The sequence below is a fragment of the Pipistrellus kuhlii genome, unplaced genomic scaffold (assembly GCF_014108245.1).
Source record: "Pipistrellus kuhlii isolate mPipKuh1 unplaced genomic scaffold, mPipKuh1.p scaffold_m20_p_15, whole genome shotgun sequence".
In the NCBI taxonomy this organism is placed as follows: domain Eukaryota; kingdom Metazoa; phylum Chordata; class Mammalia; order Chiroptera; family Vespertilionidae; genus Pipistrellus; species Pipistrellus kuhlii.
In genome coordinates, this window is record NW_023425460.1 from 24,809,897 (window position 1) to 24,832,371 (window position 22,475).

The window sequence follows — 22,475 nt, forward strand, 5'->3', positions numbered from 1 at the left end:
TGTCTTACTATTAGTCAATATCATACACTGCCTCTACCAGGTATAAGAAAGTATTAGAGGGTCACTTTCCTTCTTCAGCTTTCGTTTTGGTAAATGATATGGTTGGGAGGAAGATTTAGGCCTATCCTCTTGAGCTGGACTGCATTCTCTACCAAGACACGTTAAAACATGTCTAACTAATGAAAGGAGGTGGCGGGATGCATCTTGCCTGAAGCATATTGTTTTCAAGTGGTCCTACTTCAGAGCACTTGGTTGAGAACAAAAGGGGAAATGTGTGATGTTTCCGCCTAACTCCTTCCTGTCACCCCCTCTTTCCTCTGCCTCTGCAAACAAGTCTGAGATAGTCTTCCTACAGAATGAGCATAGAAAGTAGGGGTTTGTCACTTTCTATGACTCCCCTTTAAAACCTAGGTCAGGATCACAATATCAGGAAACACAGTTGTTCCTTTTCTCTGACTAGACAATTGGAAGTAAATGTCCTTGCTTCTTTCTGCCACTGTGGCCTCAGGACAACTTATGCAAACGCGTTACTCCTGTTTCTGCCATTTCCAGAAGTGCAATCGACATCTCTGAGTTTCATTTACTTATCTCTAAAATGAAAGTAATAGCACTACTTTGGATGGTTGCTGCAAAGATTAGAGATAATGTACCAAAGAGCTTAGGACAAGGTTTACAAGCTGTTATGAAAGGCTACTTGTTTCTGACTGCAGTAAAACCAGATCTAATTTGTAAGATTTGTTCCTGCTTCTTCACTCCAGCAGTAAAGCAGGTTGACTTCCTTGGGATAAAAGAGCTTTTCAGAGCCCTAATGGGAGCCATTTGCTGTGTAAACACTCTGTACATACTATCTCTAGGTCTGACAATTACTCTGTAAGGTAAGTGGCATTAGCTCCATCTCAGAGGTGAGGAAACTCTGGTTCAGACATGGTAAAGAACTAGCTCTGGCTCAAATAGTCCATAAGTGGCAGAGTGAGGGTCCCAGCTCAAGCTTAACTCCAATGAGTACCATTTTATGTACCAAAGCAGCACCTTCATCATCTACAGACATACCTCCCAAGCCCCTTCTCATAAGCCCACAATCTTCCTTGTGGATTTTTATTGCATACCAACCAAAGACTTAACTGTGAGTATTCCTAGATGTTTTCTGAATTCTGTCTTTATGGTGTGTGTGTGTGTGTGTGTGTGTGTGTGTGTGTGTGTGTTGGTTTTTGTTTTGTTTTGTTTTGTTTTTGTGGGGGGTTTTTTGGCAAAGACCAAAAGCAAAAGAAACCAACAAAGAATTTGTGAGAGAACATCTCAGAAGGAACGAATCAGCAATCACAATATCCTTGATTTTGTCTCTTCTGAATTTCCGCCTTCATCTCTGCTCTAGTCCCTTCAAACTTTTCCCTGCACCTCAGGTGATTCGGCATAATGGACAAGACCATGGATTTGGCATCAGACTTGAGTGTAAATCTAGCCACCCTAACTAATTGCTGGAGCCTTGGGAAATTTATCTGAACCTCAGCATTCTCATCTGGAGAATGGAAGTAATTCTGCCTGTCTGGTAGTGAGATATGATGCAGGTAAAAAGCTCAATGCTGTTCCCTTCACTTAGTATGCCTCCACCAAATCCTTATTTGACAGAATGATTTATGTGAATTTGTTTTATATTTTGCTAAGTATAAAGATTAAAATGCAAAGATTAAGAAGGAAGAGTTGACTCTCCTTTTTAGCCCAAAAGCCCATGTCATTTTGAAAGTTTGAGCATTTTTCCTTCCTGTTTACTCTTTCTTCTGAGAAGGGGAGTGATCATCTGTTTACACTATTCAAATCCAGATGTTCAGATTGCCTCATGAAGAATTTACTCAAACTTTCCAACAGTTCTCATGAAGTTTGTGGCTAATTCTGTTTCTAGTCTCAACTGTAAAAAGTAGTGAAAGCAAAATAAACTAATGAACAAAATAGATCCAGAGACATGAATATATGCATAACCCATGGACACAAGACAATAGGGTGGTGAAGGCCTGGGATCAAGGGCAGGGGCAGGCTATAAGAGGTCAGTGCGGGAGACGGAGACATATAATACTTTCAACAATAAAGATTTTTTTTTTACTTTTTAAAATATTTTTTTATTGATTTCAGAGAGAAAGGGAGAGGGAGATAGAAATAGAAACATCAATGATGAGAGAGAATCATTGATCGGCTGCCTCCCGCACGCCTATTGCTGAGGACTGAGCCCACAACCCGGGCACATGCCCTTGACTGGAATTGAACCAGGGACCCTTCAGTTTACAGGCCAAACCAGCGAGGACCAATAAAGATTTTTTTTTTAAATAGTGAAAACAAGTGTCTCATTAATTATTGATTGAACTATTAATTATTATTACTGATGGCACCGTGGTTAAACCAACCCCCTGGGGGGCCATAATTTTCAGTTTTTCACTGTCAGATTCCCATCAGTTAGAAAAACTGGCAGATAGGAAAAATTCAATACTGAATGTATGTGTGTATCTGTGTGTATGGAGAAAGTAGGTTAAATCATGCGTAGTTGTTTATATTTGACCATTTGTGACCCACAAAAATAGCAATTTTATGTGATCCAACTTATCGAGTCTAGTAATAATTAATGTCGTTTTTTAACATTCGTTTAAAATCTTGCTTGGCGTTGACTTGTATTGACATAACCTTCAAACACGTGGTATCTACAGAACGTGTGAAGTGCAATTAACAAGTTTTGCTTGAAAAAGTTTGTGTTTGGTTTGGTTTTTGTTGCAAAACTAGGGCTAAGAAGATGGCGGATGAAGAGCATATTCGGCACTGCATGCTTTACGAGTTCCAATTAGGAAGAAAAGCAAGTGAGGCTGCAAAAAACATCAGTAGTGCTCTTGGGTCAAGATGCAGTTAGCGCCAGAAAATGCCAGCGTTGGTTTGAGAAGTTTCGCGAGGGAAATTTTTCGTTAGATGACAAGAGTGGTCGAGGCCGTGTGTCCAATTTTGATCAAGAAGCTCTTCAAGCTCTTTTGGTGCAAAATCCTCAAATTACCCAACAAGAGCTTGCGACAACTTTAAATTGTTCACAAAAAACAATTTCCAATCAATTGCGTGCACTTGGCAAAGTCCAAAAGTTTGGAAAATGGGTTCCTCATGAGTTGACCGACAACAACCGTAATCAAAGAGTCACAATTTGCAGTTCGCTCCTCTCTCGTCAAAACCGTTTGCCGTTTTTAGAGCAAATTGTTACCGGAGATGAAGAATGGGTGCTGTATGTTAATTTGAAAAGGCGGTCTCAATGGTTGGACAAAAATGAGGCTCTGCAGCCCACGCCAAAACCTGTCTTGCATGCAAAAAAAGTGATGTGTGTTTGGTGGGATTTTAAAGGAATTCTTCATTATGAACTTTTACCATCTAACCAAACCATTACAAGTGCAGTGTATAGTGCCCAACTGGAAAGGTTAGCCCAAGCTTTAAGAGAAAAAGAACCCGCGCTGATTAATCGGAAAGGCGTAATTCTTCACCACGATAACGCACGACCGCATACTGCAAGAATCACTGCTGAAAAACTGCACCAGTTGGAATGGGAAGTTCTCCCTCAACCTGCATATTCTCCTGATATTGCCCCTTCCGATTACCATTTGTTTCGTTCTTTGCAAAACTTTCTTCTTAGAAAAAAATTTAATAATGAAGAATGCCTCAAAAATGCATTGACCGAATTTTTTTGCATCAAAATCACAAGACTTTTACAACAGAGGGATTAAAATGCTTCCTGAGCATTGGGCACAAGTAGTAGAAAACAACGGCAACTATATTGTTGATTAAATTTTATTGCATTGTTTAAATAAATTCGATTTTAAAAAGTATTAGAAAACAACATTAATTATTATTAGACCTAATAATAACTATAAAGAAAAAGATATGGAAGGATATATGTAAATTAGTAACAGTGGTTATCTCTTGGCAGGGGAGTGGGACTAAAGATTGGTGATCAAGGGATATTTTGATTATCTGAATGATTTGAATTTTTATAATGTGAATTATATATGTATTATTTTTATAATTAAAACTAAGGTGAGCCTGGCTGGCATGGCTCAGTGGTTGAGCATCAACCTATGGACCAGTAGACAATGGTTCAATTCCAGTCAGGGCACATGCCCAGATTGTGGGCTCAATCCCTGTTGGGGGCATGCAGGAGGCAGCTGATCAGTGATTCTCATCATTGATATTTCTGTCTCTCTCTCCCTCCCCATTCCTTTCTGAAAGCAATAAAAATATATAAAATAATTAAAATTTTAAAAAAACTAAGGTGAAACTTACATTTACTAATGAAGGAAGGAAAGAAGGAAGGCAGGAAAACATGCATACTGAAGACCCAGAAAAATTGAGAAGCCATGGAAAGAAGGGAAAAGGGGAGGTTTAAAGATTAAAGAAGAAACAAAAGGAGGTGAGCAGAAATATTGCTGTGATCCATATATGTTCCAATTACACCTCGGGTGTTTTCTTGCAAGATTAAGCAAGGATTTAAATTTAGTTCAACTGATTGGAAACAATAATAATAGTTATTATAAAAACAAAGACAACAGAGGTAACTGACCTTATTAAGCAAGAGGAAACCACAGTTAAAAAACGAAACTGTCGTGAGATCACCGTCTTCGGGCAAGTTTCAAACAGTATATTACATGAGTCACATATAAGAATGCTAATTGCCTCCTGGGGAAGATTAATTTTGATGGCAAGACAGAGAACAGAATCAACCTCATAGGGTATATAAGTGATTAGAAAATGTGTGGGAAAACTCTTAGGCCAGTGGTCGGCAAACTCATTAGTCAACAGAGCCAAATATCAACAGTACAATGATTGAAATTTCTTTTGAGAGCCGAAAACCGACTTCTGTGCATGGGCCACGAAGTTTCAATCACACTGTACATGCGCGTCCGCATGTGGTATTTTGTGGAAGAGCCACACTCAAGGGGTCAAAGGGCCACATGGGGCTCAAGAGCCACAGTTTGCCGACCTCTGTCTTAGGCAATGCTGTTAATTCCACATAGCCTAGTGTCCACAGTGGGTCACCAGTTGGACACCATTACCATTCTCTCCCAAGTCGTGCTCTGGAGCCCACTACAGTGCAAGGTGCTAAATAAATAATGGTTACTTTGGTTTTATTTATGAGCATTTAGCTTCTAAGTTTAGTGGCTTCTTTGGAGGTGAAAGTGGCTTTGAAGATGGAAAGGTAACAGAGCTAATAATTGTGTTGCTTTATTAAGTGTTTCTTGTGGCCGAAACCGGTTTCGCTCAGTGGATAGAGCATTGGCCTGCGGACTGAAAGGTCCCAGGTTCAATTCCAGTCAAGGGCATGTACCTTGGTTGCGGGCACATCCCCAGCAGGGGGTGTGCAAGAGGCAGCTGATTGATGATTCTTCTCTCATAGATGTTTCTAACTCTCTATCAGTCTCTCTTCCTCTCAGTAAAAAATCAATAATATATATATATATTTTTTTTTTTTAAGTGTTTCCTGTGGGCCCAAACACAGGGATTGGTACACTATGTGTATTATCTTATCAAACTCAACCAATGATCCCACCAGAAGGAACTTATTATGGTTTCTAAATGAGGCTTAGAGACATCAAGTAACCTGCCCAAGGTCACACAGCGTGGTTGGACGTGGCTGGTGTGGCTCAGTGGTCGAGCATCGACCTATGAACCAGGAGGTTATGGTTTGATTCCCAGTCAGGGCACATGCCTGGGTTTGGGTTTAATCCCCAGAAGGGGTGTGTAGGAGGCAGCAAATCAATGATTTTTCTCTCATCATTGATGTTTCTATTATTATTACTTTTTTTTATTGTGGTTGGGAAATGAGTACAGATCTGTCTAATCCAAAGTCTGGGTTCTATTTTAAGAAAATAAAATTCAAGATCGCTTTCTCCACCTCCAGTTAATGGACCACAGAGGTAAATTCAGACTGTGCCCCCCCAGGGCTCCACCTCTGGCCTGCGCTTTTGTCCTCTGCACATGAGGTAGAGAATTTAGGGAGCCTTCCATCCTGTATTAGATTTAAACATGGAAATAGGAATCCAGAAATATATTCTTGCAATGCAGAATTTATATTTTATTACAATGTAAGAAATACATGTGCTTACAAACATGTGCTTATGTGTCCAGCTATCGACAAATGCTATTACATGTTATCCTGATAAGTTTGTGAAAGAATATAAAGAAAACTGTGCACATAGATAGGTGCAGCCATAGGAACATGTCTACCTTACACATACTAACCATGACACTGATTCCATGACGTTGTATGCTATCCTGAACCCTCATTTGGGGATGGTACCATCTCAGATCAACAATACTCTTTTGTGTACTGAGCATTTCAGAAAATTCTGAAATGGAAAAAGTTGTGGGTTGCTTATGTGTTAATCTGTTAGTACAGTCTTGTCCAATCCTACGGGGTTACCAAATAGGGTTATCTAAATGATACCTTATCTATACTGCCCAAGGGAGATAAAAAATTTTTTTTTAAAAAAACTAGAGTAATAATTCTTGCCAGATGAGTCAGCGTTGGGTTTACCCTCTAGGGCTCCCTGGTTTAACTTAGATTTGATGTTACAACTGAGAAGTTGCCGAGATAGAAGTCCTTTCTCTCACCTCCTCTCTATTTAGCAATGTGAACTGAACCAACTCACTTTCCTCTTTTGGTGTCATTTCCTCAAGAATAAAGTGAGGGACCTGGGCTGGATCAATGGTTTTCAAATCATTTCATTTCAATTCCAGTTAAGAACATTTTTTTATTGTGATAAACAAAACAAAGCATAAACTCAGCCACTTCACAAATGTTTAAATGTGCAATAGATCCCTAGAACTTTATGATCTTGCATGACTTCACTCTATACCCATTGAACAACACCCACTTCCCCTTTCTGTCAGCCCCAGGCAACCGTTATTCCACTTTCTGTTTCTGTGAGTTTGATTAGGTGCCTCGAGTGGGTGGAATTATTTCATCTTTATGGGATTAGTTTATATTACTAAGCATAATATCCTCAAGCTTTATTCATGTCGTAGCATCTGACAGGACTTCTGTATTTACAAAGCTGAATAATATTCCATTGTGTGTATATAACACATCTTCTTATATAATTTATTTACAGGAGATTATTCCACTCCATGCTGGAGGCTAAATCCAAAGATCTTCTTCATTCATTAATCCGTAGGAGGGGGTTTTCACATCTTGGTTAATTGTAAATAATGCTGCAATGAAATGGGTGTGCAAATATCTCTTTGAGATTCTGTTTTTCATTATTTTGAATATATACCCCGAAGTGGGATTGCTTGTTTATATGGTACCTCTATTTTTTTATTTTTTAAGAAACCTCCTTGGGGAGATAAGCACACTTTGTAATACCTTAATCAATAAAGGGAAGGGAAAAAAATCTCCATACTGCACAATTTTACAGTCCCACCAACAGTGTGCAATGGTACTCATTTCTCCACATCCTCTCCAACACATTATTTTCTGGGTGGTTTTTTGTTTGTTTGTTTGTGTGTGTGTTTTTTGTTTTGTTTTGTTTTGTTTTTAATAGCAGCCATCCTATTAGTTGTGAGGTGAAATTTCATGGTAGTTTTGACTTGAATCTCCCTAGTGATTAGTGATTTTGAGCATCTTTCTGTGTGTGTATTCGCCATTTGTATATTTTCTTTGGAGAAATGTCTATTCAAGTTCTTTGCCCACTTTAAAATCTGGTTCATTTTCAAATCTGGTTCATTATTATCCAGTTGTAGGATAAAATATTTTAAACTTAAAAATATTGAGCTCCATGTGAAACAGCAGTACTTGTTTCTGGGGTGGTTTTGCTAGTGAAATTGAAGAGTGGATATAAATCACGTGGATCACTCCTGGTACGTGCCAGGTATTCAATAAATGAGTCTTCCCTCCCCACCCCCCACCCCCCTTTTCATCATGTAGCCAAACTGGTTAGTTTTCTTTTCTTCTTAGGAAACATCAGGATAAGCTCTTCCCACTGTCTTCGTGAATGGATTTCTACTTCCTATAAGTGTGTCATTGTTAAGAAGGTAGCTTTGTGGTGTTTTGAAGAGTTCAGCCCATGCATATCTGTTCATGTAAAATTACTACTAGAGCTCAATACTATGTGATATCTCTCAGTACCCAATACACACCTACCAGAGCCTCTGGCTTACCTGCTTGCCTCATAGTATCCTGGATGACTGTGCACTAAAAAGTGAGCACCAGATAGCTTTCTTTTAATTTATCTTTCTTGTTGAAAGTATTACAGATGTCCCTTTTCTTTCCCCCCACTGACTCTCTCCTCCTCATCCCCGCCCCCTCCCCAGCCCTTCATCACACATTGTCTGTGTCCATGGGTTATGCATATATGCATATACTAAATTCTTTGGTTAATTTCTCACCCTTTCTTCCCTCTTTCATCAGCCTGTTGCATGCTTCCCTGTCTCTGAATCTACTTTGTCAGTTTATTTTATTCATTAGATTTCACATACAAGTGGGATCACGTAATACTTGTCTTTCTTGGACTGGCTTATTTTGTTTAGCATAATAATTTCCAGGTCCCTCCAAGTTGTCTCTTTCTTACAGCTGCATAGTATTCCATAGTGTAAGTGTACCACAGCTTTTCTATCCACTCGTTTACTGATGGGAACTTGGGCTATTTCCAGACCTTATCTATTATAAATAATTCTGCTATGAACATAGGGGTGCCTATATTCTTTCTGATTGGTGTTTTGGACTTCTTATGATACATTCCTAGACCTGGGATTTCCTGAGTCAAATGGCAGCTCCATTTTTAATTTTTTGAAGAAACGCAGCACTGTTTTCCATAATGGCTACATCAGTCTGCATTTCCAACCAGCAGTGCACCAGGGTCCCTTTTACCCCACATCCTTGCCAGCACTTGTTTGTTCATTTATGATGGTAGCCACTCTGGCAGGTGTGAGATGATACCTCATTGTCATTTAATTTGCATTTCTCAGATAACTGGTGGCACTGAGCTTTCTTTTCATGTCTCTTGGCCATTTGTACCCTCTCTTTAGAGAAGTATCTATTCAGATCCTCTGCCCATTTTTTAATTGGGTCGTTGTCTTCCTTTTGTTGAGTTGTATGAGTACTTTATATGTTTTAGAAATGAACCCCTTATCAGGTGTATCATTGGCAAATATGTTCTCTCGTACTGTGGGTTCCCTTTTCATTTTGTTCCTGGTTTGTTTGTTTTTTGCTATGCAGAAGTTTATTTTTATATAGTTCCATTTCTTTTCTTGCCCTAGGTGATGTATCAATAAAAACTTTTACATGGGATATCTGATATTTTGCTGCCTACATAAGATTTCTATGGTTCCATCACTTACATTTAAATAATTTACCTGGTTATCTTAACCCATAATATAATCTTGATAGTGCTTATTAATACATTTGAGTTGTTTACTGATATTTAAAATAAATGAGGCAGTCTCCTGTGAAATGTTCGTGATTCATTCAACCACATCACAAAAATTTCTTCTTATCAGTTCTCATTCAAAGTGTTGACATTTTTTATTTATGTAGGTGCTATTTATATCACCATTTCATGGGTGAGGAAATTGAAACACAAAGATTTTAAATTATTCCCAAGACTTCACGCCTGATATGTGATTCTGTGAGAACCTCACTATTGTTTTCCCCATTCCTGCGGGGGGGGGGGGGGGGGGGAGAGATACCATCAGGTTCCTGGGTACCCCAAGAGGGGCAAGAAGTTACCCCAGGAGGAATGAGGGACTAAAGAGATGATTTCACCTACTTTTCAGTTCTGCCTTTGATCACACAAGGAAAAGAATGGAGGGAAGTAGAAAAAGGCAAAGGGAGTCAAATACTATAATGAAAGAAGATTTGACTTGGGATGGTGAATACAATGCAATACAACAAAGATGTATTTTAGAATTATACACTTGAAATCTATATAATTTTATTAACTGATGTCACCCCAATAGATTTAATTTAAAAATTTTTAAAGGAATTGAAAGAAAGGCTGAAGAGAAGAAGGTGGATGTGGGGTCATGTGTGGGAAGAACAGGAAGAAAGAAAACACAAACTAACTCACCTCTGCCCAATCAGTTTTCCTGGGAGTTAACACTATGTAAAATAATCTCTAAATATTGATAACATTATCACCCATCAGTCGAAGCCAGAATCTTTGTTGTAGAGCAGTAGGAGCTTATACAACATGAACCCCAAAATAAGAAATTATATTTCACTAGCATTTATTAACACAAGGCTCTATGGGGGATAAATATGAAGTCTACACATCCTAGATTCTTTATTAAGTTTTTTTTGTAATAAAATTATTATCAATAAAAGTAATTGGTTTTATGTAAACTATTTTTTAGATTTTGAAAGAATTTTCATGAAATAGATTTATAAATTTAAAGTTACTTTTTTTATATATATTTTATTGATTTTTTACAGAGAGGAAGGGAGAGAGATAGAGAGCCAGAAATGTCCATGAGAGAGAAACATCGACAAGCTGCCTCCTGCACACCCTCCACTGGGGATGTGCCTGCAACCAATGTACATGTCCTTGACCAGAATCAAACCCTGGACATTTCAGTCAGCAGACCGACGCTCTAACACTGAGCCAAACCGGTTTCGGCTAAAGTAACTTTTGTTGTGCTTAGAATATAATCATTAAAATTCTGACTGTGAAATTTATTAATTCTGTGATTCTAGGTAAATATTTTAACCTTCTGAGCCACAATTTTTTCATTGTTTAAATAAGGATAATAAAATATTTCCTGCTCCTTTCACAGTCTTCTTTTGAGGACCACAACATGATACGTGTGAGAATGGGTTCTAATGGATGGATGACACAAAGGAACTCATGGGAGGCATGTGCTTTACTACAGAGCAACCCACTCACCACAGAGCAACCCTGGGCAACTTTCTTAATCTTCCCAAACCTCAGTAACCTCAACTGTGATATGCAAGTAGCAACAGGAGCTTTTGAAAGAATTAAATGAGATGATATAAATATAATATAGTATCTTCATATAGCAAATACTCAAAAATTGGTACCATTCATTCCTTATTGAGAGTCTAATATAGGGCTAAAGATGTAGCAACCAACAAAATACAATCCCTGAATTCAAGGAATTTATATTATAATGGAAGGAGACAGGCAGTAAACAGAGAAACAAATAAATATCTAATACATTAAGACATAATAAGTGTAATGAGGAAAATTAAAGAAGAAAGGAGAGTGTTAGGAGCACTAGCCTATATCAGGTAATCAGGGCAGGCCTTTCTGATGAGGTACAATCTGAGCAGAGACATGACATGAGGATTTGAGAGAAAGAGACATGTGATTAGATGGAGGAAGAGGATTTCCAGAAGCAGAAGGAGCAGGTGCAAAGGCTCTGAGGCAGGAGTGTCCTGGCTGTTTTCTAGGAAAAGCAAAAAGGCCAGCATGACTGGAGGACAATGTACAGGCAGAGAGTTGTAGGAAATGGTTTAGAGAGAAATACGAAGAGCATTGTAGAGCCTTGTATGCTATGGAAAGAACTAGAATGTCACTGTGAATGAAATGAGAAGCTGTTGAGATATTTCAGTACAAGGCACAGTGGGAAAGGAGGGGATGAATCAGGAGACAATTGTAAGAGCCCACATGATTGATAATAAACTAGACTAAAGTAGTAGCAGTGGAAAAGGGCTTGGTTTCTGGAGGAAGAGCTGATAGAACTTCCTGATGGATAAGATATGGTAGGACTGAAACAGAAGAGTGAAGAGTTTGTTTTCTAAACTGAGCAAGTGGAAAAATTAAGGTTTCATTTACTGAGATGGGAAAGACCATGGAAAGGAATAGAATTGAGTGTTGGGAAAAGACAAAAAAAAAAAAAAAAGAGTTCAGTTTTGTATATATTATGGTGGGAGGGCCTATTGGACATTAATGTAAAGATGTTGAATAAGTATTTGGATATCCAAGCATAAATCAGAGGAGAAATGATATTGGAGATACAAATTTGGGAGTTACCTGCCATGAGATTAGATGTGTTTACTTAAAGAGCCTGTGCTGATAGAAAAGGGAAGGGAAGCTGGTAAAGGAGGAAGCTCTGAGTTTGGAGAGTTGGGAAGGGAGGTGGAGGGGGATATAAGAAACTACCAAAAGAATGATAAGAAAAGAATAGTGATGTGGGGGAAGACCTATAGAAGGGCAAGTTGTGGAAACCAAGGAATGAATGCATTTCTAGAAGAAGGAAAGAATCTGTTACTTCCAGCATAGAGTCAAGTGAAGCCTCAGAACTGATCATGGAATGTGGCATGTAGTGGTCTTTAGTGACTTTGAAAAGCACTGTTTTGGCAGAAGGGTAAGGATAAGAGCCTTGTTGAGTCGGTTCAAGGGAGAAGGAAGGGAAAAAATTGGAGACTGAGTTTAGACAACACATTCAAGAAATGTTTCTGCAAAATAAAGAGAAAGAAATAAGGAATCAGAATGAGGGAGGGTGGGCATTAATATGTTCTTTTAAGATGAAAGCTACTAAAGCATGTTTGAAAGCTGATAGGAAGAATCTATTAAGAAGAGGAAAAATGAGTGATACTAATAAAAAAAATTTTAAAAAGACACAAAGAGTCTTGTCTTTGAGTGGGAGAGAGAAGATAGGAGAGAAATGGAGTGGTTGGCCTTAGACTGGGATAAATATTAGTCAAGTGAGTGGAAAGATGTGGTGAAAGTGCCGGAAAATTCTATTCATATTGTTTCTTTTTCCTCAGCAGAACAAAAGAAACATTCATCAAATGAGAATGAGAAGGGTACAGGAGGTATTGGAGATGCAGGAGAGAGTGGAATCATCTCAGAAACTGGGTTAATGACTGGTCTGGAGCAGGAGAAAGTGTTACTGCTCAGCACTAAATGTCCTTTGGGGGTTAATGATACATTACTTACATGATTACAAACAGTGGCTGGTGATGTACTAATATTTTTCTTACTAACTTTGTGATATTTCATGGAATTCTTCAAACTAATTAATTTAAAACTCATCCTTGAAAAAATTTTCTTAAAGAGAAACTAGTTCTATAGTTGTTATTGGATGTATAAATTGATTGTTCTCAGGAATGTGATTGTAATATGTTAAAAAGTATATTAAAAAATCCATGTCTTGCTGAAACCAGTTTGGCACAATGGATAGAGCGTTGGCTTGAGGACTGAAAGGTCCCGGGTTCAATTCCGGTCAAGGGCATGTACCTTGGTTGCGGGCACATCCCCAGTAGGGGGTGTGCAAAAGGCAGCTGATTGATGACTGTCTCTCATTGACGTTTCTGGCTCTCTATCTCTCTCCCTTCCTCTCTGTACAAAATCAATGAAATATATATTTAAAAAAATAAGTACCATAAAGATATTAAAAATGCTTATAATGTGTGCATGCATTTATTTATTTAAAAAAATCTTTAAAAAAAATCCATGTCTTTATATCATGGATCTTTAGCAAATTTTAGGACTTAACAATGTAAATTTTTAAATTTATGTGATTTTTTTCATTTGTTCATCTTTCTATTTTGTCCTTTCCTACATAGAAAGCTTTAACCTTTTCAAAACCTCTCTTCTTCTCTCTCAGGTAACTAGTTCTATAATATAAACAGTCTCCAAAGATTGTTTCTATGGCCTGTAAAAGTAACTTTAACCTCTAGAGTCCTTAACTTTTATTGGTTATCTCACTTAATGATATGATGGCCTGATAATATTTACATTGGTATTTATGTTTCCTCAAAGGAATAAACACTTTGAGTTTCTGTTGTTATGATCCTTATTTGGAAATTTCTGAAACACTGCTAGAAATTAAAAATAAAATAAAATCTATGACCATTGTATTTCTTCTTTATACAAAGAGTTTTAAATTTTAATTTTATTTAAGTTAACAATGAGCAACCCAATAATAATTATAGAATAATTTGATAGTAAAATATCTACGTTTTTTTAAAAAGACTTTCTTCAAATATACTGAGATTAAGCAATGAAAGAGTTCAAACCATTTTTTGTCTTATTTTTATGAGATCAATCCAAGAAAAGATAGTAAAGCCCCATATTTTCTAATCTTAAGAAAAAAATCCTGTTGATAGCAACTTAATGGATATTTAATAAAGTAAAGAAACTTTACTCACTCGAAAAAGAAGGATCAGTATAAAAGGCCCTTTTTACTTTTATACATTTAATATTTTAAAATATTTATTCATTTTTGTTTTACAATAAGCATATACACTAACATGACTAAATTCGTTCACCCTTTAATAGTTTCCATATTTTACGAACTGTGTCAACATTTAACTTTTCTTGCCATACCCTTAGGGAAATAGGTCTACTTACAGGGAAATGGGTTGGTTTTATTCGGGACTCTTAAGCCTGTAAAGCGATGAATCTGAAAATGTAAATCATGTGGTTTTCAATGCTTTCCAAAGAAAATCCACACGTGAGCAAGAGGAGAATGGATAGAACAGTTCTGTGCCTCCTGCTTCTTCATAAGTCTGACTTTTTTAGTCATATGGCTTCCAGGAAAACACATCATTAGGATGAGCAGCATTGGAATGAGAAAGACCTGGTTGTTTGATTAGTCAGAAAGCATTGACCTTTATAAGAAATTTTATTTTTTTTATGATTTAAACTAGGGGATTTCAGGAAGATTGGAAGAAGATTTCAATAAAAAATGGCCCCATCTGAATAAATCATAACATAGTTATGACCAGTTTCCATAATACACTAAAATATGTGGCTATTTTATGCAAATTGATATCTGTTCATCAATAAGAAGGAAGGAAGGAAGGAAGGAAGGAAGGAAGGAAGGAAGGAAGGAAGGAAGGAAGGAAAGAGGGAAGGAGGAAGGAAAGAAGGAAAGGAGGGAGGGAAATAGAGAGGGAGGAAGGAAGGGAGGAAGGAAAGGAGCAAAGAAAGAGGAGAGCTAGAAAAGAGACAGAAGAAAGATGATTTAGAAATAGCAATGAACATTATGGTGATCTTAACTTTTTATGGCCTATAACCCACCAATTATTCCATCAAAGTAATTAGATCCAAAGATAACTAGCAAGATTTATACAAACTAAAAATTGCAACCACTTTCTATATACTAGCATTATATTACTTAATCACAACTCCATGAGTAGCTTTTAAAATTAACTTCGTCTTGCCCTAGCTGGTTTGGCTCAGTGGATAGAGTGTTGGCCTACGGACTAGAGGGTCCCGTCAAGGGCAAATGCTCAGGTTGCAGACTCAATCCCCAGTAAGGGGGGTGTGCAGGAGGCAACTAATTGATGATTCTCTCTCATCATTAATGTTTCTATCTCAATCTCCCTCTCCCTTCCTCTTTGAAATCAATAAAAATATATTTTAAAAATAGGTTTTTTTTTAATTAACTTCATATTTAATGTTGAAGATAAAGCTCAAGAGGGGGTAAATAACTTTTTCAAAGTCACATAGCAAAATTACAAAACTGAGGCTTGAACTAAAGTGTTGAATGCCAATATCTTTCTTTTCTAATCCTTATAGGAAGGAAACAATTAGCTACTACTGTTCTCCCTCCTTCAGCTTTTGGGCTTTCCCACTATTATATAATTATTTTGATAATTATTAAATGATGTCTACATTCTTCCTAGATGTTCTGTTTCAACTAAAGTACTTGTATAGTAATTAAGATTCAATGTACTAAAGCTGTTTTGGTTCTTATAACTTTATTTTTGAGAATAAAATGAACTATTGCAAATATTATTGTGTTTCTTTCCACTAATACAGTCAATATTTTTAATTAGAATTACAGACTTAGAAAGCTCTCAAATATTCTCATGCCAAGGCTCCACCCAGACCAATTAAATCAGACTTTGGTGAAAGCTTTCAAGTAATTGAGGATTTCAGAGCATATTTTACTTAGCACAGCCGCCTTTTCATCATGTCAGGAAATTAAGGGTTTTTTTTATATACTTCTCAGTTTCATGTCATACATCAAACTTGATATATTTCTCAGTTTCATGTCATGCATAAACTTGAGCATCATAACTTATATGGGCTTATCTAGGTTACTAATATAAAACCATGTGAATTTGGTTGAACCAAATACATTTAACCACCTGGGTTTTATTTATGGGTAGTATGAGAATCAAAATCATTCCAAAATTGGTTCAAAAATAATTTTACTAGCCCATAAATGCTTTATTGTATGGTGATTAATAACACAGTGTTTTTTCGTGACAAAGATCTTTATTGAAGGCCCAACTCTGACTTTTTTGTACAGTGTGACTCTTCGCAAATTATTCTCAAACTCACAGTTCTTTTGCCTGTGAAATATGGATACTATACCACATTATCTGGGAGAACTGTGAAGAATAAATTACTTGTAAAATATCCATTAAAGCAGTTAGCCCATGATTGGTACATGAAAAGAACTTAATAAATACAGCTACTCTCATTATTATTATTTGATTTAGAAATAAGAGTCACATTTTCTGTAATATTAAAGACCTTTACTGTTATATTTGTGGTTGGCTGATTTACCGTTTAATTAGTTGTCTTGCTTTGATTCAGATTGGATTGATTTTCACTTTCTGTTTGAGAATACTAAGACAAAGCAAATTATTATCCACCAGACAGTGCTTTAAACTTTGCTAGTATATAACATAAAACCCATTATGTAATAGCTCCAATTTTCTTCTAAGAAATGAGTGGCAAAATGTTTTGTTTCTCTCCTTACATTAAAAACTGCTGATTTCCAGTATAGTCTCACACCTAGAGTTAAGTGGTGGCAGAAACTAACACAGTGCCCTGTTTATTTTCTCAATTATTAGAATTACAGCATTATTTGTAATATTATCTGCAAAATTTTTGTCCCCTTCACTAGGTAAACTATAAGCATTTTAAGAGCAGAAATTTCATCTCTAGCACAGTGACTAGCTCATGGTAAATGTTCAATAAATATCCCAAGAGAAATAAATGGAATGTGTGTTGTACATCTACTATGCCTTGCAATGATTCATTTTTTTAGAACAATCTTTTGATGTAGATAGCATTAATCCCATTTCACAGATGAAGAAATTGAGCCCAGAGTTAATGAACTGAAGACTGAGATACATGACCTATAGCCTTGGGTCCTTACTGCTGGTGGCACTCCTCAGGGGCAACTAACCATTATGATTTCCTATAAATACAATCTTGGTGTTTTCCTTTACATAAATAGAAGTGAGTCCTGTACCAAGCAAAACAATAAGCTTTATGCATTTTCCTGAGAAGTTACAATAGACTCAACTTCCGAATGCAAGTGATCAAGATTTACTCTTTACAAATTGGATTGGAATTCCAATCTGGCTGGTGGTCAATTCTTCCATGACAAATAGGTTATAACCCAGTTCCAGAGAGAAAAATGTGAGTAGGTGTCTGAAAAGACAGATACCACCAGCAAGATGAGTTAATTTTTCCTGTATCGGCAGGCTTTCTGCTTTTTCTGGCTCCTTTCTGAGCATTTGACCCTGAAAAACAAGACTTACCAGGAAATTGAAACTTTGTAACCAAACAGGAGAGGCCACTTGCCTTGTAGCGTGTCTCAACATTGCTCTCTCAGCATCACAACTTGCATAATCTCCTATTTGGAATTGGATATAAATTTGATTCCGTAGCAATGTTAAGTTTTTATTTCATCTCATCGAGTAGAGAATTCTTAACTGGAAATTCTACCTGTGGTTCTTCCCGTAACTTTGTGGTATTAGGAGCCTTTTAACTTCTCTGGGAATAAGATAGTCTGCAAAGCCAACGTTATAGAGAGTTTGAAGGAAAAAATAAAATTTGTTTATGTGAGAGAACAGTGCTTGCTGGAGAGAAGGCAGCATGGCTACACGTGGTGATTAAAATGGAGCAAATGGCCTGGTTGGTGTGGCTCCAAAATTGAGAGCAACCTATGAACCAGGAGATCATGGTTTGATTGCCAGTCAGGGCTGGATCCCCAGTAGGAGGTGTGCATTGATGTTTCTCTCTCCTTCATCTCTGAAATATATATATATACCAGGTATGTGTATATGTGTGTGTGTGTGTGTGTGTGTGTATATATATATATATATATATATATATATATATATATATACACACACACACACACACATTTTTTTTAATAGAGCAAATGGCTGCCAGTGACTCTTGTGGACACATTTCAGAAAGTAGAGGAGGCAGAGAATAGGGTATGGGCACCAGCCAGGTGGAACTTGATGGAGAAAGAAAAGCTAAGAGCATTGCAGCAGGCACATAGTGGGTGGAAGTTAGAAGTTGAGCTGCGTACACTGGGCCCAGGATATTTCCCCCTGAATTATGTCAGGATATGGTGACTGCTATAAATGGGTATCAGAAGTAGAACATGTATGGGAGTTGGTTAATAGGGAATAGCAATAGAATAGTTTTAAAGAAAAAGAGCCCGCCCTCCCCCCTCCCCCCCCCCAAAAAAAAAAGGGAGGAAAAGGAGAGAAAGCAGATTCAGACCATTGTATCTTCTGTGTTACAGAATAAAGGAACAGAACAATTCAGCATGAGGGTCATGGTAGGGAGAACCTTAAGGATCACTTATGGAGAAGGAGGATGTCAGAGGAAGAAACTCCAGGAAGCCACCTCAGAAAAAAAAAAAAATTACTCTGAAGCATGTATTGGATGAAAATAAGTAGAGTTATTAAAGGAAAAAAGGATACTGGACAAACAAGCTGAGAATCATAATAGAAATTAATATTTGAAATAAAATTTATTATTATTTACCAATGTAATTTTTTCTATATATAAGACTATATTTCAAAAATAAAACCAGTTAAAATATATAATGGAATTTAGCACTGCATTTTAACTTAACCATTTTTTTAAAATCTACTAACTTCAAACATTTTTAAATAGTTTGGGTCTCTCATTCCCTGAAAGATGTTGACACTGACATAAAGATAGAAGAGTATAAATGTTTGTGTACATACAAGTAATGCATAAATCTAAGGATGAGGAATTAGAGAAAGTGAGAAAAGTATAGAAATAATAAGTGAATAAATTCTAGGATTCTCATTTACCAGGTGGAGGACATAAAAATATATCTCTGACAAAGATCGCTAAACCAGCACAAAGTGAAATAAAGTGGTGGTAGAAAATCTCCTACCTAGACATCTGATAAAATTAGCAAAAAGTAGAGAATTGAATACATTTGTGACCTTTGTTTTAAAAAGTTAGTTTTAAAGAAAGTGAAAGTTTAAAAAAAAAAAAAAGAAGCTATTTCCACAAAGAGGAAATAAACCCACATAAATACAGTTAACTAATCTTCTACAAAGGAGCAAAGGCAATACAATGAAGAAGAGATTATCACTTTTCAACAATTGATGCTGAAAAAAACTGGACATGTACATAGCAAAAAATAATAATAAATCTATACATAGTGCATATGCCCTTCACACACAAACAAAAATAATTCAAAATGAATCATAGACCTAAATTTAAAACCCCTAGATTTCAGAGAAGAGATAAATGTTAGGAATAGCAACGACATTTTAGTAAAACACCAAAGGTATAATCCATGAAAGAAATCACCGATTAAGCTGAACTTCACACACACACAAAAAAAATTTAAAAAAAAATTCTGCTCTCCAAAAGACACTCTTAAGAGAATGAGAAGACAAGCCATAGAAAATATTTGCCAAGACATATCTGTAAGGGATGATTATCCAAACTATTCTATTGCTATTCCCTATTAACCCCTCCTCCCCCCCAATTCATGTTCTACTTCTGGCAACCCGTTTATAGCAGTCACCATATCCCTGGCAAAATTCAGGGGGAAATATCCTAGACTCAGTGTACCAGCTCAACTTCTAACTTCTACCTGCTATGTGCTGCAATGCTCTTAGCTTTTCTTTCTCCATCAGGTTCTACTTGGCTGGTGCCCATACCCTATTCTCTGCCTTCTCTCCTTTCTGAAATGTGTCCACAAGAGTCACTGGCAGCCATTTGCTCCTTAAAAAAAAAAAAAAAAAATATATATATATATATATATATATATATATATATATATATATATGTGTGTGTGTGTGTGTGTGTGTGTGTGTGTGTGTGTGTGTGTATGTATGTGTATATATATATATATATATATATAGTTTACTTATTTATTTCAGAGAGGAAGGAGAAAGAGAGAAACCACAGACTCGCACATTAGGAGGCTCTGGTCGTTTCGCCCCGTCGTCTTCCTGCCTGCGTCAGGGACCTGCCCTCCTCAGCGGCCACCAGGGCATCAGATGAAGGGAAGCTTTTCACTGGAGGGTTGAGTTTTGACACCAATGAACAGTCGCTGGAGCAGGTCTCAAAGCATGGACAGATTTCTGAAGTGGTGGTCATGAAAGACAGGGAGAGCCAGCGGTCACGGGGCTTTGGGTTTGCCACCTCTGAGAAGGACATCGGTGATGCCAAAGATGCCATGATGGCCATGAATGGGAAGTCTGTGGACGGGCCACAGATTCGAGTTGGCCAGGCTGGAAAGTCATCTGATAACTGATCTCATGGGTACCAAGGTGGCTCTGCTGGTGATCGGAGCTCTGGAGGGTCCCATAGAGACAGCTACAACAGTTATGCTACACACAACGAGTAAAAATCTTTCCTGCTCAAGATCGTCCTTCCAATGGCTGTAATATTTAAAGATTTTGGGAGCTTCGCTAATGTATAGTGAACACACCTTTAATGTATAGTGAACCATTAATGTATAGTGAACCATTAATGTATAGTGAACATACCTCCTTGTACCCACTTTTGTAGTCTAATCAGCTCTGATCTTGTCAAACACAGCCTGACTGCTTCTGACCCCCGAGATGGCTTCAATACCAGGCTTTACTTTTTTAAGGTAACACTGTCCATTTTTTAAGAGTTTTAAAAAACGTTTTGAAAAGCACTTCATATTTTACTTTTTCTCTTTTTACCATGAGCCATGAGTTTTTTAGAAAGTCATCAGGGGTTGTGTGGGTTTTTTGGTTATTGGTTGTGTTATCTTTTTTTACTTCCCTTTTTAGTGGGGTTGGCCTGGGAAAGCTGGGTCCTCCAACTCAAATCTCTCGGAGATTGGACAGACTCTGAGTCTGCTCTCTGTTGGAAGCTGAGGGAGCTGTGGCTTTTTTCCAACGTCAGGTACGGTTTCTGAGTGTAGCATGGGAGGACCTGTCCCAGATCCCAGGTGCAGTGGAGGTGCCTTGCCACATGGGCCTGTCCTGTACAGCCAAGGACTTACAGTAGACTTGGAGATATCACCAAGAGGTTCTCGAAAATGTTTATTTATACTGTCCTTTTTTACTGGAAGATGTGCATATTCCACTGATGTTGTATTTGAAGTGGTTAAGGAATTCTTGTACACAGTTTTGTTTTGGTTTTTGCTTTATGAAGATTTAAAAAATAAACATCTGAAATGAAAAAATACTGTCAACAATAAAAAAATTAAAAAGAGCTGAACATACACCTGACCAAAGAAATTATACAGATGACAAATAAGCATATGAAAATATGCTCAACCTCATGTGTCATTAACCTCATGTGCAAATAAAACAACATGGATATGCCACTATGTACCTATTAGAATGGTTGAAATCTAAAACATAGCAACATCAAATGCTGATGAGGATGTGGAGCAAAAGGAACTAATTGCTAGTGAGAATTCAAAATGTACAGCCATTTTGGAAGTTTGTTTGTCTGTTTCTTACAAGATTAAACATAACTTATCACATGATCCAGAAACTGTGCCCCTTGGTATTTACTCAAATGTACTGGATACTTGAGTCCACACAAAACTTGTGCACAGATGTTTATAACAGTTTTATTAATAAGTGCCAAAATTTGGAAGCACCAAAATGCCCTTCAGTAAGTGACTGGATAAACAAACTGTGGTACATCCAGGCAATAGAATACACCACTCAGCATTAAAAAGGAACAAGCTAGCCGAAACCAGTTTGGCTCAGTGGATAGAGCATCGGCCTGCGGACTGAAGGGTCCCGGGTTCGATTCCGGTCAAGGGCATGTACCTTGGTTGCAGGCACATCTCCAGTGCGGGGTGTGCAGGAGGCAGCTGGTCGATGTTTCTCTCTCTTTGATATTTCTAACTCTCTCCCTTCCTCTCTGTAAAAAACCAATAAAATAAATGTTAAAAAAAAAAAAAGGAACAAGCTATTAAGCCATCAAAAGATATAGAGGAACCTTAATTTCATATTGCTAAGTGAAAGAATCCAACTGAAAAGGTTACATATTGTGTGATTCAATTCTATTACATTCTGGAAAAGCCAAAACTATGGAGACTATAAAAAGAATCAGTGACTTCCAAAGGTGATGGGGGATGAGGGATGAATGGGTGGAGCACGGAGGATTTTTAGAGCAATGAAACTATCCTATATGATACTATAGTGGTGGGTACATGTCATCATACACTTGTCAAAAGACATTGACTATACAACACTAACAGTGAATTATAACCTAAACTATCGAATATTGGTGATAATGATG

At 37.2% G+C, this 22,475-nt stretch overlaps 1 pseudogene; it reads left to right on the top strand.

Moving 5' to 3' along the window:
* The first annotated feature begins 1,413 nt into the window (after positions 1-1,413).
* LOC123652413 lies at positions 1,414-20,665 on the top strand (annotated as a pseudogene).
* The last annotated feature ends 1,810 nt before the right edge of the window (positions 20,666-22,475 follow it).